Genomic DNA, 20100 nt, shown 5'->3' with positions numbered 1-20100 from the left:
AGCTGTTCCGTTTCAGCAACAGTTTGAAGCAAAAAAAAATTTTTTTTTCCAAAATTTCTTGTTACGGTCATTTTCTTCTTTTTCTCGTAGCAGCTGGCAGTAATTGTCTTTTAGAAACTACTGCATCACATTCTAGACTGAAAACAGAGATGACCATTTTTTTAAATTTTTACTAACATTGGAAATTGTTACTAACTGGAAATGGTGAAGAAAGGTAAGATCACCTCAATATGCCTTGCCTACTTTCATGGCCAAAGTATTTCATACGCACCCGAGGTCAACAACTGCAGTGCTTCATTTGTTTTGTGTTTCGCAGTATCGTAGATAATGTCCCGCGAGACGTTAGATTTTATGAATGGTTTATACTTCAACTTATTCTCGCACTTCTTTATTAATGCAAAACCTTCACCGTGTTGTGTAATTCATCCTTTCCAAACCAGATTAGAATTTAAGATTTCTCCGCACCGAGAAACCTGTCGCCCTTGGCAGTGGTTCGCCTCTGCCTCCCTGGAGCCGACCTTGCTGTGACAAGACCTGAGAACAGGGACAGCGCTCTGCCGTGGCGTGGAGCCAGCTGGCGTGAAGACGTAGCGGGTGTGGCGTGTTGCGCAAGAGGAAGCGGGCTCAGCGCATGCGCGGCGCGCTGCGGTGACGCGGCCTCGGCCGAGGTCTTACTGCGCACGTGATGCCGCCGCCGCGCCGACGCTGCTGAAACCGGATTCTCCGCAAACGTAAGTTCGCTGCGCTGAGCGACGTGTTCACGTCCTTCCTACCTGCTTCTCTATTGTGTGTACATCGTGGAATCTACATCCACAGTCTGCAAATTACTGTCGAGCGCATGGCGAAGCGTACTTCCCGTTGTAACAGCTATTAGGGCTTCTTCCTGTTCAATATGCGAATGCAGCACAGGAAGATTAAACGCTCGAAAGCCTATGTGCGCCCCGTAATTAATCGACTCTCGTCCTCGTGACCCCACGACAGCGATGTGTGGAAAATGTAGCGCACTGAGGTGACAGACGTCATCGGATAGCGATGTACACAAACAGAGACGGCGGTGGTGTCGCGTACACAACGTTTATAAGGGCAGTGCATTGGCGGAGCTGTCTTTTGTGCTCAGGTGATCCGCGTGGAAAGGTTTCCGACGTTATCGCCGGGGATTAACAGACCTTGAACGTAGCTGCAGCCAGACACATTCGACATTCCATGTCGGAAATCGACGGGGAGCTCTGTATTCTGAGTGTCAAGAGTGTGCCGAGAACAGCATATTTGAGAATTTCAGGCACCACCTGTCACCACGGCAAATCAGTGGGCGACGGCCTTCACCTAATTCCCGATAGCAGCGGCTTTTGAGTAGAATTGTCAATGCTAACAGACAAGCAACACTGCGTCAAGTAATCGCAAAAATCGATGTGCAACTTACGAAGAATGTACCCGTTAGGGTAGTGTGGCGAAATCTGGCGACAATGGGCTACGGTAGCAGACGAACGACACGGGTGCCTTTGCTAACGGCACAGCCTCTGGTGGGCTCGTGTCCATGTCGGGTGGGATCCTAGACAAATGGAAAACCGCGGCCAGGTCGATTTCAGTCGATAAGAGCTGATGGCAGCGTTCGAGAGCGGCGCAGACCCCACAAAGCTGTGCACCCAAGTAGTCCAACGAGGCACAGTCGTGTGGGACGAGCTTACATGGGATGGGCCACTGAAACTGTCACTCGCTGCAAATGGTTATGTTCGGCTACTTGGAGGCCATTTGCAGCCATTCGTTAAGCTCTCAAACAGCGATGCTATTTTTATGGATGAAAAAGTGCCATGTCACCAGGCTACAATAGTTCCTGATTGGTTTGAAGGGCATTCTGTGCAACTGGAGCGAATGATTTGGCTGTCCAGATCGCCCGAGATGAATATCATCGAATGTTTTTGCGAAGTAATCGACGGGTCAGTTCCTCTTGGACAAAATCCTGCACCGAGGACGCTCGCATTATGGGAGGCAACGCGGCTCAGTGTTTCTCCCCACGTGAACTGCTGCGTTACACCCAGAAACTGAGGCCTCAGACGATAGTAGCAGGTATCCCACGACTTTGCAATAAACAGGTTCAAGTGAGGAATACGGAAAATATGTAAGTAGGCTGCCACGGGGTATTTTGCGTCGTTTCAAGCGTCTGAAAGTTTACCTTATTTCAGCATTCCAGTTCACGTTGTCCTTCTTTTAGGCTGTGAAAAATCCATTAATGGTCTTATTCGGTTTGGATTCCATCCTCTTGATTAATACTCTCGGGTGGGTTGCGCAAGTAGTCTGTAATCGGTCTCATATTTAGGCTGATTCCATTTTCCTAGTATTCTGCCAATGAACTGTGGTACGCCACCTGCTTTAATTATACAACTCAGGGAATATAATATCCCCAGAAATTTTTGCACCCAGGCACTTGTACGAGTTGATCGTTTCCAGCTGTGACCCATTTATGTTGTAATCATAGTTCGCTATGTTTTCTTCTCATTTCGTGAAGTGCAAGGTTTTACGTTTCTGAAAATCTAAAGCAACTTGCCAATTGTTTTACCACTTTGAAATGTTATCCAGGTCCCACTGAACATTTACGCAACTTTTTTCTAGTCAGGAATTTATTATACATTACTGCATCATCTGCTAGCTATTAATGTTGTCAACGGCCTTGCTGCAGTAGTCATACCGTCTCCTATCACATCACCGAAGTTAAGCCTTGTCGGGCTGGGCTATCACTCGGATTGGTGACCATACAGTTTGCCAAGCGCCGTGGATAAGCGGTATGCACTCAGCCCTTGTGAGGCAAACTGTGAAGCTACTTCATTGTGAAGCAGCAGCTCCGGTCTCTTAAACTGACATACGGCTGGGAAAGCGGTGTGCTGACCACATATCCAGTGATACCTGTGCCTGAGGAGGACACGGCGGCCGGTCGGTCCCGTTGGGCCTTCATGGCCTGTTCGGACGTAGTTTAGTTATTTTTCTAGTTTCTACTGTTAATATTGACTGTAACATTGTTAGTATACGGCGTGAACAGGAAGGGACCAACCTCCGACCACAAAAAAGGTTCAAGTGGCTCTCAGCACTATGGGACTTAACTTCTGAGGTCATCAGTCCCCTAGAGCTTAGAACTACTTAAACCTAACTAACCTAAGGACATCACACACATCCATGCCCGAGGCAGGATTCGAACCTGCGACCGTAGTGGTCGCGCGGTTCCAGACTGAAGCGCCTAGAACCGCTCGGCCACACGGCCACAACGACCGGCTCCTCTCACCACTGATGTAAGTTGGGCAACCTTGGCATGGTGCCAATGTATGTCATTGGCATTCGAAATGAATACTTCTGTATTAGCAATTATCAGAAGCGTGCTCCATTAAGGATACGCGCTGCGCAAGCTATACTGCCTATGTGCAAAGCCTTGGTCTGGGAATATGTTTCTTATAAATCTGTAACCAGTACTTAGATCTCATGGCCACATTAATTGGAGTAAACGAAGAAAGCCCTAGTGTAAACACACCTGTTCTACATCTACATGGATACTCTGCAAATCACATTTAAGTGCCTGGCGGAGGGTTCATCGAACCACCTTCACTATTCTCTATTATTCTAATCTCGTATAGCGCGCGGAAACAATGAACGTCTATATCTGATTTCCATTATTATATCGTGGTGATCGTTCTTCCATATGTAGGTCAGTGTCAACAAAATATTTTTGCATTCGGAGAAGAAAGTTGGTGACTGGAATTTCGTGAGGAGATTCCTTCGCAACGGAAAACGCCTTTCTTTTAATGATGTCCAGCCCAAATCCTGTATCATTTCTGTGACACTCTCTCCCATATGTCGCGATAATACAAAATGCGCTGCCTTTCATTGAACTTTTTCGATGTACTCCGTCAGTCCTATCTGGTAAGGATCCCACACCGTGCAACAGTATTCTAAAAGAGGACGGACAAGTGTAGTGTGGGCAGTCTCCTTAGTAGATCTGTTACATTTTCTAAGTGTCCTGCCAATAACATCACTTTGGTTAGTCTTCCCTACAACATTTTCTGTGTGTTCCTTCCAACGTAAGTTTTCGTAATTGTAATACCTAGGTATTTAGTTGAATTTACGGCTTTTAGATTAGACTGATTTATCGTGTAACCGAAGTTTAACGAGTTCCTTTTAGCACTCATGTGGATGACCTCACACTTTTCGTTATTTAGGGCCAACTGCCACTTTTCTCACCATTCAGACATCTTTTCTAAATCGTTTTGCAGTTTGTTTTTATCTTCTGATGACTTTATTAGTCGATAAACGACGGCGTCATCTGCAAACAATCTAAGACGGCTGCTCAGATTGTCTCCCAGATCGTTTGCGTAGATAAAGAACAGCAAAGGGCCTATAATGCTACCTTGGGGAACGCCAGAAATCACTTTTACTCGATGACTTTCCATCAATTACTGCGAACTGTGACCTCTCTGACAGGAAATTACAAATCCAGTCACATAACTGAGACGATATTCCATAAGCTCGCAATTTCACTTCGAGCCGCTTGTGTGGTACAGCGTCAAAAGCCTTCCGGAAATCCAGAAATACTGAATCGATGTGAAGTCCCTTGTCAATAGCACTCAACACTTCATGTGAATAAAGAGCTAGTTGTGTTTCACAAGAACGATGTTTTCTAAACCCATGTTGACTGTGTGTCAATAGACCGTTTCCTTCGAGGTAATTCACAATGTTTGAACACAATATATGTTCTAAAATCCTGCTGCATATCGAACATTAACGATATGGGTCTGTAATTTAGTGGACTACTCCTACTACCTTTCTTGAATAGTGGTGTGACCTGTGCAACTTTCCAGTCTTTGAGTATGGGCCTTTCGTCCAGCGAACGGTTGTATATGATTGTTAAGTATGGGGCTAATGAATCAGCATACTCCTAAAGGAACCTAATTGGTGTACAGTCTGGACCAGAAGACTTGCTTTTATTAAGGGATTTAAGTTGCTTCACTACTCCGAGGATATTTTCTTGTAAGTTACTCATGTTGGCAGCAGTTCTCGATTCGAATTCTGGAATATTTACTTCGTCTTCTTTTGTGGAGGAGTTTCAGAAGGCTGTGTTTAGTAACTCTGCTTTGGCAGCACTGTCTTCGATCGTATCTCCATTGCTATCGCGCAGAGAAGGCATTGATTGTTTCTTGCCGCTAACTTGCTTCGCATACGACCAGAATCTCTTTGGATTTTCTACCGGGTTTCGAGACAAAGTTTCGTTGTGAAAACTGTTATAAGCATCTCGCATTGAAGTCCTGGCTAAATTTCGAGCTTCTGTAAAAGATCGCCAATCTTGGGGATTTTGCGTCTGTTTAAATTTGGCATATTTGTTTCGTTGTTTCTGCAACAGTGTTCTGACCCATTGTCTGTACCAAGGAGGATCAGCTCCGCTGTTTGTTAGTTTATTTGGTATCAATCTTTCAGTTGCTGCCGATACTAAAATTATTGATTTGGAATGAGTGGAGATCGTCTCTCAGGAAGGCGTCAAGCGAATTTTTATCTGCTTTTTCGAATAGGTATATTTTTCGCTTATTTGTCGAGTATTTTGGGATTACAGTATTCAATCTCGCAACGACAACCCTGTGTTCACTAATCGGTTTTGATGCTCGTTATTAACTCAGGATTATTTGTTGCTAAGCGCTCAAGTGTGTTTTCACAACCGTTTACTATTCGCGTGGGCTCATGAACTAGCTGCTCGAAGTAATTTTCAGATAATGCGTTTAGCACAATTTCGGATATTTTACGCGTACCTTCGGAATTAAACATGTATTTTCACCAGCATATCGAGGGTAAATTAAAGTCCCCACGAACTATTATCGTATGAGTCGGGTACGTGTTTGAAATCAATTTCATGTTTTCTTTGAACCTTTCAGCAACTGTATCATCTGAATTGGGTGGTCGGTAAAATGATCCAATTATTATTTTATTCCGGTTGCCTACAATGACCTCTGCCCATTCTAGCTCACAGGAAGTATCTACTTCAATTTCGCGACAAGTTGAACTATTTCTAATAGCAACAAACACACCACCGCCAACCGTGTTTAGCCTATCCTCTCGGAACACAGTTAGGTTCTTCGCAAAAATTTTGGCTGAGCTTATATCCGCCTTTAAGCAGCTTTCAGTGCCTATAACGATTTGAACATCAGGCGCTTGGAGTTCCGGTACTTTCTCAACACAGCTACGACAATTTACAACTGTTATACCGATGGTTCCTGTGTCTACGTTCTTCCCGTGCACCCTTTGTGACTGAAGCCCTTCTTGTGTTTTCCCGAGACCCTCTAACCTAAAAAACCCTCCAGTCCACGCCACACAACCCCTGCTACCCGTGTAGCCGTCTCTTGCGTATAGTGGGCACCTGACCTATTCAGCGAAACCTGAAACCCAACCACTCTTTGGCACAAGTCGATGAATCTGCAGCCCACATGGTCGCAGAACCGTCTGAGCCTCTGATTCAGACCCTCCACTTGGCTCTGTACCAGAGGTCCGCAATCGGTCCTGTCGACTGTGCTGCAAATGGTCAGCTCTGCTCTCATCTTCCAAGCAAGACTGGCAGCCTTTAGCACTTCTGTTAGCCGCTCGAAACCAGAGAGAATCTCTTCTGATCCAAAGCGACACACATCATTGGTACCGACGTGAGCAACCACCTGCAATTGGCAGCACCCTGTGCTCTTGATGGCATCCGGGAGGACGCATTCCACATCTGGAATGACTCCACCTGGTATGCACAAGGGGTGCACATTGGTTTTCTTATCCATCTTATCAGCCAAGTCCCTTGGGGGCTCCATAACACGCCTAACGTTGGAGCTCCCACCTACCAATAATCCCAGCGTCTGTGATTGTCAGGATCTTGCAGGCTGAGTGGTTTCCTCTGAAACAGGACAGGCGACAGCGCCTGGCTCAGCGACAGTGCCAGCCACAGACTGCGCCTGGAAGCTGTTTGTCAGACAAACTGGGGAGGCCTTACGTGCGGCCACCTGGGAAGTCTTTCGCCGCCTGCTTCGCCCCGGGGGCGACCTCCCACTCGACCACAGGTGAGGGGTCAGCCTCAGTGCGAGCAGTGACTGGGTTGGCCACCGGTGAGGACCGATCGGAGGACTCTGACGCGCTGGACGTCCGTCGTATCCCCACGGCCGGCCCACAACAGTGGCGCCCATCCACTGCAGCCTCAAGCTGTGTAACCGAAGCCATCACAGCCTGAAGCTGAGAGCAAAGTGTCACCAAGTCGTCTCGAATCCGCATACAACAATCGCAGTCCCTAAAGACGGCGGAAAACTTAAATATGCAGATAAACGGACTATCGACTCACGCTGCGGAAATCTGCTGTAGACCCTGACGAAAACGCACAAACTGTGTCTAGTAATACGCAGATATTCAAAAACCTAACTACCGAAGCACTCAGGTGAACCTAAATAATTCGCCCCTGATTAGGAACGTGTAATATGTCACGAAATCGGTTTACTTTCCGACGCAAACGAAAACGCGAGAACAGTGGCTATTAGATATTAAATTTACACGCAGAAACTCAACAAACTAAACTAAGCAAGCACACAGATGGTACAATAAAATTCGCTCCTGGTTAGGAACTCATAAATGTCACAAATGCGGTTATTTTCATGCTGCTGCGTCTGTCTCGGTCGGCTAGTGCTGTTACATGCAAGGAATTCAACAAGTTCTTTCGCCCAATAATTTCTATCTGTGAATAATTTGTACTTAATGGTGTGAATTATGACTCGACAAAACTATTATAAAATCCCAGCTGTAACTATTCCTGAAATCCGTTTAATTGGAGCAGCCCAGAAAAAGGGCAAAGTGCTAAATATTTCAGTCCTTCCTTCTCTTGCAAAATAATTGCCTAACGCAATATCTAAGCATATTAGGAATATTACATCTTGGATGGAAAATGCACGTACATAATATGTATGCATATAAAGTTTCATGAAAAACTGCATCTGGCAACACGATGTGGTATTTAAATTAAACTGATAAACTGAGTGAGCAATGCACAAGTATTTTATTAGTACATAATAAAAATTAAGCACAGCCCATTTTATGTCCCTTAAATAATACTGTTATTATAAGCAAGCTTCGTTTCTGCGATGATTACGTCATAGTCTTTACCGAATGACAATTTCTGACTTCCAAATACTGAAGTAAAATAGATTTCGTAAACGTTGTGTTTGACTTTTTAATGAAGAATTTACACATTCGGTACGGTATACGAGGCGGCTACACAGGTAGCGGGGGTCTGAGGTTTGGACTGTGAGAGTTTTTCCACTACTGGCCGTTAAAATTGCTACACCACGAAGATGACGTGCTACAGACGCGAAATACAACCGATAGGTGGTGGTGGTGGTTAGTGTTTAACGTCCCGTCGACATCGAGGTCATTAGAGACGGAGCGCAAGCTCGGGTTAGGGAAGGATGGGGAAGGAAATCGGCCGTGCCCTTTCAAAGGAACCATCCCGGCATTTGCCTGAAACGATTTAGGGAAATCACGGAAAACCTAAATCAGGATGGCCGGAGACGGGATTGAACCGTCGTCCTCCCGAATGCGAGTCCAGTGTGCTAACCACTGCGCCACCTCGCTCGGTACAACCGATAGGAAGAAGATGGTTCCACAATGAGATTTTCACTCTGCAGCGAAGTCTGCGCTGATATGAAACTTACTGGCAGATTAAAACTGTGTGCTGGACCGAGACTCGAACTCGGGACCTTTGCCTTTCGCGGTAGAGGTAGAGCAAGCCATCCAAGCTCTGTTTGACTCAATGCCCAGGAGTATCACGGCCGTTATTACGGCCAGAGGTGGTTGTTCTGGGTACTGATTTCTCAGGATCTGTGCACCCAAACTGCGTGAAAATGTAATCACATGTCAGTTCTAGTATAATATATTTGTCCAATGAATACCCGTTTATCATCTGCATTTCTTCTTGGTGAAGCAATTTTAATGGCCAGTAGTGTAGAGAGTCACAAAATGCGTTTCTGTCACAAAGAGTGCAGGTCGAACACAGGACAAGGACTGACAAAGGAAACACAGGTATTGTAACAGTAAATTGTTCCAGCAGTATTGGGACAGACCAGAGCTGCAGGCACTGATAGAAAACACTGAAGCACAAAGTTACAGGTACTGAAAGCGGTGTAAAGCCAGAGATAACTTCAATCGATTTTTTTTTTCGGAAAGGATAGACTAAACGTAGTTGGTTGCCTCGTGTTTGATGCCGTTAAGAAAGGTTTTCCCCAACATGAACCATGGACCTTGCCGTTGGTTGGCAGGCTTGCGTGCCTCAACGATACAGATAGCCGTACCGTAGGTGCAACCACGAAGGAGGGCTATCTGTTGAGAGGCCAGACAAACTTGTGGTTCCTGAAGAGGGGCAGCAGCCTTTTCAGTAGTTGCAGGGGCAACAGTCTGGATGATTGACTGATCTGGCCTTGTAACACTAACCAAAACGGCCTTGGTTTGCTGGTACTGCAAACGGCTGAAAGCAAGGGGAAACTACAGCCGTAATTTTTCCTGAGGGCATGCAGCTTTACTGTATGGATAAATGACGATGACGTCCTCTTGCGTAAAATATTCCGGAGGTAAAATAGTCCCCCATTCGGATCTCCGGGCGGCGACTACTCAAGAGGACGTCGTTATCAGGAGAAAGAAAACTGGCGTTCTACGGATCGGAGCGTGGAATGTCAGATCCCTTATCGGGCAGGTAGGTTAGAAAATTTAAAAAGGGAAATGGATAGGTTAAAGCTAGATATAGTGGGAATTAGTGAAGTTCGGTGGCGGGAGGAACAAGACTTTTGGTCAGGTGAATACAGGGTTATAAATACAAAATCAAATAGAGGTAATGCAGGAGTAGGTTTAATAATGAATAAAAAAATTGGAGTGCGGGTAAGCTACTACAATCAGCATAGTGAACGCATTATTACGGCCAGGACAGATACGAAGCCCATGCCTACTACAGTAGTACAAGTTTATATGCCAACTAGCTCTGCAGATGATGAAGAAATTGAAGAAATGTGTGAGAAGATACAAGAAATTATTCAAATAGTAAAGGGAGACGAAAATTTAATAGTTATGGGTGACTGATAATTCAATAGTAGGAAAAGGAAGAGAAGGAAACGTAGAAGGTGAATATGGATTGGGGGTAAGAATGATAGAGGAAGATGCGTGGTAGAATTTTGCACAGAGCATAACTTAATCATAGCTAACACTTGGTTCAAGAATCATAAAAGAAGGTTGTATACATGGAAGAAGCCTGGAGATACTAGAAGGTATCAGATAGGTTATATAATGGTAAGACAGAGATTTAGGAACCAGGTTTTAAATTGTAAGATATTTCCAGGGGCAGATGTGGACTCTGACCACAATCTATTGGTTATGAACTATAGATTAAAACTGAAGAAATTGCAAAAAGCTGGGATTTAAGGACATGGGACCTCGATAAACTGACTAAAACAGAGGTTGTACAGAGTTTCAGGGAGAGCATAAGGGAACAATTGACAGGAATGGGGGAAAGAAATACAGTAGAAGAAGAATGGGTAGCTTTGAGGGCAGCAGTGCATCAAGTAGGTAAAAAGACAAGGGCTGGTAGAAATCCTTGGGTAACAGAAGAAATGTTGATGAAAGGAGAAAATATAAAAATGCAATAAATGAAGCAGGCAAAAAGGAATACAAACGTTTCAAAAATGAGATCGACAGGAAGTGCAAAATGGCTAAGCAGGGATGGCTAGAGGCTAATCTCACTAGGGGTAAGATAAATACTGCCTACAGGAAAATTAAAGAGACCTTTGGAGAAAAGAGAACCACATGTATGAATATCAAGAGCTCAGATGGAAACCCAGTTCTAAGCAAGGAAGGGAAAGTAGAAAGATGGTAGGAGTATATAGAGGTTCTATACAACGGCGATGTACTTGAGCACAATATTATTGAAATGGAAGAGGATGTAGATGAAGATGAAATGGGGGATATGATACTGCGTGAAGAGTTTGACAGAGCACTGAAAGACCTGAGTCGAAACAAGGCCCCAGGAGTACACAACATTCCATTAGAACTACTGATAGCCTTGGGAGAGCCAGTCCTGACAAAACACTACCATCTGGTGAGGAAGATGCATGAGACAGGCGAAATACCCTCAGACTTCAAGAAGAATATAATAATTCGAATCCTAAAGAAAGCAGGCGTTGACAGATGTAAAAATTACTGAACAACTAGTTTAATAAGCCACAGCTGCAAAAAACTAACAAGAATTCTTTACAGACGAATAGAAAAACTAGTAGAAGCCGACCTCAGGGAAGATCGGTTTGGATTCCGTAGAAACACTGGAACACGTGAGGCACTACTGACCTTACGACTTACATTAGAAGAAAGATTAAGGAAAGGCAAACCTACGTTTCTAGCATTTGTAGACTTAGAGAAAGCTTCTTTGACAGTGTTGACTGGAATACTCTCTTTCAAATTCTAAAGGTGGCAGGGGTAAAATACAGGGAGCGAAAGGCTATTTACAATTTGTACAGAAACCAGATGGCAGTTATAAGAGTCGTGGGACATGAAAGGGAAGCAGTGGTTGGGAAGGGAGCAAGACAGGGTTGTAGCCTCTCCCCGATGTTATTCAATCTGTATATTGAGCAAGCAGTAAAGGAAACAAAAGAAAAGTTCGGAGTAGGTATTAAAACCCATGGAGAAGAAATAAAAACTTTGAGGTTCGCCGATGACATTGTAATTCTGTCAGAGACAGCAAAGGACTTGGAAGAGCAGTTGAATGGAATGGACAGTGTCTTGAAAGGAGGATATAAGATGAACATCAACAAAAGCAAAACGAGGATAGTGGAATGTAGACGAATTAAGTCGGGTGATGCTGAGGGAATTAGATTAGGAAATGAGACACTTAAAGTAGTAAAGGAGTTTTGCTATTTGGGGAGGAAAATAACTGATGATGATCGAAGTAAAGAGGATATAAAATGTAGACTGGCAATGGCAAGGAAAGCGTTTCTGAAGAAGAGAAATTTGTTAACATCGAGTATAGATTTAAGTGTCACGAAGTCATTTCTGAAAGTATTTGTATGGAGTGTAGCCATGTATGGAAGTGAAACATGGACGATAAATAGTTTGGACAAGAAGAGAATAGAAGCTTTCGAAATGTGGTGCTACAGAAGAATGCTGAAGATTAGATGGGTAGATCACATAACTAATGAGGAAGTACTGAATAGGATTGGGGAGAAGAGCAGTTTGTGGCACAACTTGACCAGACGAAGGGATCGGTTGGCAGGACATGTTCTGAGGCATCAAGGGATCACCAATTTAGTGTTGGAGGGCAGCGTGGAGGGTAAAAATCGTAGAGGGAGACCAAGAGATGAATACACTAAGCAGATTCAGAAGGATGTAGGTTGCAGTAGCTGCATCAAACCAGTCTCAGGACTGAAGACCACAACAACAACAACATTCAACAACAAGCTTAGATATAATAATAAACAAGTGTTTATGATTGCTAAGCAGAAATGCTAACCATTACACCACCACAGTACGATGGTCAACATTGCTTCTCGAACTATCTAAGCTGTGCGCCGTCCCCAACACAAATTTGAATTCATTTTTCCCTTACGTATTGTCACCACTGCCAGCGCTCTCCGATATAGGCAAGCACCCCAGCATTGGGCGTGATGGGACGTCCGCGCCTAGCAAGCAAGAAAACCCGGGTTCGAGTCCCAGCCACAGCACAGATTTTGATTCATTTCGTCTGCCTCGATCATTATCGTAGATAATAAAAAGAGAATTAAATGTCTCAGGGAAACATTTAAATATAAGATCTATAGGATCACCACTGGTACATGGACGTTCCATTACGTCCAGTGCATGCCTATAACGGAGAGCACTGGCAGTAGTGACATTACGTAAGGGTAAAGTAGATTGAAGTTTGTGTTGGGGAAGGCGCTCAGCGCAGGTAGTTCATGCAGCAATGTTGACCATTGTACTGAGGTGGTGTAATGGTTAGCACTTCCGCCTTGCTAGCAAGAAGTCCCGGGTTCGAGTCCCGACCGCAGTACAAATTTTAATTCATTTCGTCTGCTTCGATCATTATCTTATTTTGAGTGTTGTAAACGAGAATTACATGTAATTTACGTTTCATCAGTTCAAATGGCTCTGAGTACTATGGGACTTAACATCTGAGGTCATCAGTCCCCTGGAACTTAGAACTACTTAAACCTAACTAACCTAAGGACATCACACACATCCATGCCCGAGGCACGATTCGAACCTGCGACCGTAGCGGTCACGCGGTTCCAAACTGAAGCGCCTAGAACCGCTCGGCCACACCGGCCGGCCCTTCAAATAAAATAACGAAAATGTGAAGAAAATAATTTATTTACATCCAAAATAAATTAATGAAAACAGCATTTATATAATGTACTTTGTCACTCGAATACAAACTATATAGACAAACTGCGCTCGCAAACATTTGTTCCCGGAGTGCTCCAGGCTGGGAGTGGGCTGCTTCACATCTGCTGTGCAGCGAGCTACGTTAATTTAAGTATTAAGTGTATTTTTCTTACTTTTCACTTCTTCCGTGTGTTTTTGCTTTTAGGAATTTTCGAGTACTAGTAATGGTGTTTGTTTTGAATAGAGTCAGAGAGAGTCCCTTCAGTCAGCTACAGTGCCAGTAGTGCTAGTGTTTGTTTTCAATACAGTCCAGAGACAGGTAGCGCTTATTTTAATTGTTTTCAACAAGAAGTGTCTAGTAATCACAGTTTAGTCGGCTGTCAGCCGTCTTTAGTGAATTAGCAGTCTAGTTAAAAGTTGATTAACTCTCTACAGTAAATTGTTGATTTCGCAGGATGGATAGGATTTGTGACTGCTGTGTACGGACGCAGGAGGAACTGGCCACTGTTCGCGAACAGCTGAGCGTGCTGATGGCCGCGGTCAGCCGTCTTCAGGCTGCTGCCTCGCAGTGTAGCGGCAGTGGGGAGTCTGGTGCGTCGCATGGTACACCCCAGGTGTTGCATGCTTCACCCACTGTCCCTGCTGTCGAGACATCTTCACGGGTACCGGGCGCGGTTGGGCCACCCTCTCCCCAAGGGGAGTGGCGGGTTCAGCGGCTTTCGCGGCGCACGAGGCGGAGGGTCAATGTGGAGGCTGGCCGTGTGGCATCGCCCGCTCTGCCTGTGAGTGGACATGTGGCCGCTCCTTCAGCAACGTCCGATCAGGCACGCGTGGAGAGGGGTTTATTAGTGAATGGGAGTTCCAACGTTCACTCTGTCTGCTTGCCAGGGGTCTCATCCGAGAAGTGGAGGAGGAAATGGTTCAAATGGCTCTGAGCACTATGGGACTTAACATCTGTTGTCATCAGTCCCCTAGAACTTAGAACTACTTAAACCTAACTAACCTAAGGACATCACACACATCCATGCCCGAGGCAGGATTCGAACCTGCGACCGTAGCAGTCGCGCGAAGTGGAGGAGGCCCTGCCGGTGGCGATAGAGAGCACTGGGTGCACCCGACTGCAAATTGTTGCTCATGTCGGCACCAATGACTCCTGCCGTCTGGTTCAGAGGTCATCTTCAGTTCATACAGGTGGTTGGCGGAGCTGGTGAAGGCGGAAAGCCTCGCTCGCGGGGTGGAATCAGAGCTAACTATTTGTAGTATCGTTCCCAGAACTGATCGCGGTCCTCTGGTTTGGAGCCGAGTGGAAGGCATAAACCAGAGGCTCAGGCGATTCTGCGGAGATCTGGGGTGCAAATTTCTCGACTTCCGCTATCGGATGGAGAAATGTAGGGTCGCCCTGAATAGGTCAGGCGTGCACTACACGCCGGAAGCGGCTACAAGGGTAGCGGAGTACGTGAGGAGTGTACAGGCGGGTTTTTTAGGTTAGAGAATTTCCTCCCTAGGCCCGACAAGACGCCTACTGAGACGCGGCAAGGTAGGAGTAGGCAAAACGCAACAGGGAATAACAATATTAATGTGCTAATAGTAAACTGCAGGGGCGTCTATAGAAAGGTCCCAGAACTGTTTTCATTAACAAACGGTCACAATGCCCACCTAGTACTAGGGACAGAAAGTTGGCTGAAACCAGATCTAAACAGTAATGAAATTCTAAACTCAGATTGGAATGTATACCGCAGAGACAGGCTGGGCAGTGAAGGGGGAGGCGTGCTTATAGCGATAAAAAGTGCAATAGTATCGAAGGAAATTGACGGAGATCCGAAACGTAAAATAATTTGGGTGAAGGTCACGGTTAAAGCAGGCTCAGACATGGTAATTGGATGTCTCTACAGGCCCCCTGGCTCAGCAGCTGTTGTGACTGAGCACCTGAAGGATAATTTGGAAAATATTTCGAGTAGATTTCCCCACCATGTTATAGTTCTGGGTGGAGATTTTAATTTGCCGGATATAGACTGGGAGACTCAGACGTTTATAACGGGTGGCAGGGCCAAAGAATCCAGTGAATTTTTTTTAAATGCATTATCTGAAAACTACCTTGAGCAGTTAAACAGAGAACCGACTCGTGGCGATAACATATTAGACCTTCTGCTGACAAACAGACCCGAACTATTTGAAATAGTTAACGCAGAACTGGGAATCAGCGATCATAAAGTGGTTACGGCATCGATGATTTCAGCCGTAAATAGGAATATTAAAAAGGGTAGGAACACTTTTCTGTTTAGCAAAAGTGACAGAAAGCAGTTTTCAGGGTACTTGACGGCTGAACACAAAAGTTTTGTCTCAAGTACAGATAGTGTTGAGGATCAGAGGACAAACTTCAAAACCATCGTACAATATGCGTTAGATGAGTATGTGCCAAGCAAGATCGTAAGAGATGGAAAAGAGCCACCATGGTACAACCGAGTTAGAAAACTGCTGCGGAAGCAAAGGCTCTGAGCACTATGGGACTTAACATCTATGGTCATCAGTCCCCTAGAACTTAGAACTACTTAAACCTAACTAACCTAAGGACATCACACAACACCCAGTCATCACGAGGCAGAGAAAATCCCTGACCCCGCCGGGAATCGAACCCGGGAACCCGGGCGCGGGAAGCGAGAACGCTACCTCACGACCACGAGCTGCGGACGGAAGCAAAGGGAACTGCACAGGAAACATAAACATAGCCATAGCCTTGCAGACAAACAAAAATTGCGCGAAGCGAAATGTAGTGTGAGGAGGGCTATGCGAGAGGCGTTCAATAAATTCGAAAGTAAAGTTCTATGTACTGACTTGGCAGAAAATCCTAAGAAATTTTGGTCATTTGTCAAAGCGGTAGGTGGATCAAAACAAAATGTCCAGACACTCTGTGACCAAAATGGTACCGAAACAGAGGATGACAGACTAAAGGCCGAAATACTAAATGTCTTTTTCCAAAGCTGTTTCACAGAGGAAGACTGCACTGTAGTTCCTTCTCTAGATTGTCGCACAGATGACAAAATGGTAGATATCGAAATAGATGACAGAGGGACAGATAAACAATTAAAATCGTTCAAAAGAGGAAAGGCCGCTGGACCTGATGGGGTACCAGTTCGATTTTACACAGAGTACGCGAAGGAACTTGTCCCCCTTCTTGCAGCGGTGTACCGTAGGTCTCTAGAAGAGCGTAGCGTTCCAAAGGATTGGAAAAGGGCACAGGTCATCCCCGTTTTCAAAAAGGGACGTCAAACAGATGTGCAGAAGTATAGACCTATATCTCTAACGTCGATCAGTTGTAGAATTTTGGAACACGTATTGTGTTCGAGTATAATGACTTTTCTGGAGACTAGAAATTTACTCTGTAGGAATCAGCATGGGTTTCGAAAAAGACGGTCGTGTGAAACCCAGCTCGCGCTATTCGCCCAAGAGACTCAGAGGGCCATAGACACGGGTTCCCAGGTAGATGCCGTGTTTCTTGACTTCCGCAAGGTGTTCGATATAGTTCCCCACAGTCGTTTAATGAACAAAGTAAGAGCATATGGACTATCAGACCAATTGTGTGATTGGATTGAAGAGTTCCTAGATAACAGAACGCAGCATGTCATTCTCAATGAAGAGAAGTCTTCCGAAGTAAGAGTGATTTCAGGTGTGCCGCATGGGAGTGTCGTAGGACCGTTGCTGTTCACAATATACCTAAATGACCTTGTGGATGACATCGGAAGTTCACTGAGGCTTTTTGCGGATGATGCTGTGGTATATCGAGAGGCTGTAACAATGGAAAATTGTACTGAAATGCAGGAGGATCTGCAGCGAATTGACGCATGGTGCAGGGAATGGCAATTGAATCTCAATGTAGACAAGTGTAATGTGCTGCGAATACATAGAAAGAAAGCTCCCTTATCATATAGCTACAATGTAGCAGGTCAGCAACTGGAAGCAGTTAATTCCATAAATTATCTGGGAGTAGTGTTTAGGAGTGATTTAAAATGGAATGATCATATAAAGTTGATCCTCGGTAAAGCATATGCCAGACTGAGATTCAATGGAAGAATCCTAATGAAATGCAAATCGAAAACAAAGGAAGTAGGCTACAGTACACTTGTTCGCCCACTGCTTGAATATTGCTCACCAGTGTGGGTCCGTACCAGGTGGGGTTGATAGAGGAAATAGAGAAGATCCAACGGAGAGCAGCGCGCTTCGTTACAGGATCATTTAGTAATCGCGAAAGCGTTACGGAGATGATAGATAAACTCCAGTGGAAGACTCTGCAGGAGAGACGGTCAGTAGGTCGGTACGGTGTTTTGTTGAAGTTTCGAGAACATACCTTTACCGAGGAGTCAAGCAGTATATTGCTCCCTCTTACGTATATCTCGCGAAGAGACCATGAGGATAAAATCCTAGAGATTAGAGCCCATACAGAGGCATACCTACAATCTTTCTTTCCACGAACAATACGAGGCTGGAATAGAAGGTAGAACCTGTCAGGCGTCGTGACGAGATCTCGGGACATCATTTGCGGCTGCTGCGAGGTGCTGCGGGCCCACGCGTCGTACTGATGGGCGATAATGCTCGACTTCATGTAGGGGCTGACATTTTCTTGGAAACGGAAGATACTGCACGCATGGCGTGGGCTGCTCGTTCTCCCAATTTAAACCCGGTAAAAGACGTGTGGGATGCACTACGGAGGTGACTTCGATCGGGTGAGCATCCGCCAGCCACTCTCCAAGACTGTGAACAGCAGTGGGTGTTGCTGCCTCAACACGAGACTGCTGACATCATTGACAGCATACCCCGCTGTTGGCAGGCCTGTACTTGCTGCCAGAGGTGGTCACATCCCGTACTCAGCACATTAACCTGTTGTCGGAATGTGTGTGCAAATCCATTAGGTTGAAAAAAAAAACGAACATTTTTGTCTATCATTATGCACGATGCAGTTGTTTACGTTCTGTATTCTTTAATTTTTTCTACTTTACTATCGCGTGTTTATTCTGTTCTGCGGAAAAATAAACGTAACCTTGCAAAATGTCCGTTTGCTGCTTTAATGTTGGACCCCAGTGTACATGAATGGTCTAGCTGACAAGGTGAGCAGCCATCTTCGGTTCTTTGCTGCTGATGATGATGATGTGGTTTACGGGAATATGTCGCCGTTGAGTGATTGTATTTGGATACAAGGTAGCTTAGACAAAATTTCTAGTCGGTGTACTGTACGGCAGCTGATGCAAATGTGGAAAGATGCAGGTTAGTGCAGATGGGAAGCAGAAACAGTCCTTCCGTCTTCCAGCTGAGTGCTGCTCGACACAGGGACGTCGATCAAATGTCTGGTCGTAGAGTTGCGAAGTGACGTGCGATGGAACGAACACGTAAGGACTGCAGGAGGGAAGGCAAGTGCTCCACTTCGGCTTATTGGGACAATTTCAGGAGAGTGTAGTTCGACCACTCATAGAACAGCAGTGCGACCTATTCTTGAGGACTGCTCGAGTGTTTAGAATCCGTACCAGGGTGAGTTAAAGGCAGACGTCGAAGTAATGCAGCGCCGTGCTGCTAGATTTGTTGCTGGAAGCTTCGATCAACACGTCATTATTATGGGAATGCTTCGTGAACTCAGACGGGAATCCTAGCAGGGAAGAGAAAGTTCTTTTCGCGGTGCACTATTGAGAAAGTTTAGAGAACCAGAATTTGCAGCAGACTGCAGAACGATATTACTGCCCTAAACGTATGAAGGTAATAGAATTTAGGGCTCATAGGGAGGCATACATTTAGTCGATTTAGCCTCGCTCTATCTGCGAGTGAGACAGGAAAGGAAATGACTAGTAGTGGTACAGTGTACCCTCCGCCACGCACCGTACGGTGGCTTGCGGAGCATGTATGTAGGGGTATAAGTAGCAAATATCACTATTTTCATAAACATCTCTCAACTTACTTTGAATGCTATTTTTATCTGCAAAATATTAACTCTAATGAAAAAGTCTTTTGCTTTTTTGTTAAAAGCATCAGTTTCCAAGTAGTGAATTAAATTGTCTGCATTTAAATAATCTATTGCATATTGTTTCATTTTGGTTTTAGCCAGACCAATACGAGAAGCTGTACATGGATAAACATAAAATAATTTTCTTCATTGTTACAGTATGGTTGATAGGCCTACTGTTGTAGGACAAATTGTATTTTACAATGTGATATGTTAAGTCTAGTTCAACTGCGATAACATTTTGTTGATCACTGGCAAAATGAACTTTAGATGTGTAAGCAGAAGTAGAGATCATAAATTTCTCTAGATCTTTTTTTCATTTCTGATCAAGATTTATGATGTTTTGTTTCTAAGTGTTGCTTAACCTCATATATGAGCACGAATACACTGTTCCACTCAACCTCTAACCGAAAGTCAAGCCAACCGTCATAATCGTAACAAAACATACACACACGTATAGGCTTGCACAACGCATTCGTGTACAGAAGATGGTTCCACTCAGCTGTTCGCTCCATCCCAAGCAACTGTAGGTGCAATTCGACATAATACGCATTTTCGATTATACCGGTTTCGTGAATAATTAGTTGAAACTGCATGTTAGATTTCCCGTTGACTCATACTTCTGCAATCATTTTGTCTTCTGCACAGTCGGATTAACCACTTGACGCATTTTTCCGATATCTGTTTTATCCTTTTCACGATTACGTTTTGTAGGTCTAGAG

The 20100-nt window shown here is 44.8% G+C and overlaps 1 protein-coding gene across 1 annotated transcript in view; it reads left to right on the top strand.

Moving 5' to 3' along the window:
- The first annotated feature begins 693 nt into the window (after window positions 1-693).
- LOC124550814 overlaps window positions 694-20100 on the top strand; it is a 102884-nt gene continuing 83477 nt past the window's right edge. Inside the window, exon 1 of the mRNA XM_047125540.1 lies at window positions 694-731. The gene's annotated coding sequence lies outside the window, so the exon portion shown is untranslated. The remainder of the gene's footprint in view (window positions 732-20100) is intronic.

This window comes from Schistocerca americana, chromosome 9, assembly GCF_021461395.2.
Source record: "Schistocerca americana isolate TAMUIC-IGC-003095 chromosome 9, iqSchAmer2.1, whole genome shotgun sequence".
Classification (NCBI taxonomy): Eukaryota; Metazoa; Arthropoda; class Insecta; order Orthoptera; family Acrididae; genus Schistocerca; species Schistocerca americana.
The sequence above is the reverse complement of the archived record's forward strand: the minus strand, read 5'-3'. Positions and strand labels throughout refer to the sequence as shown.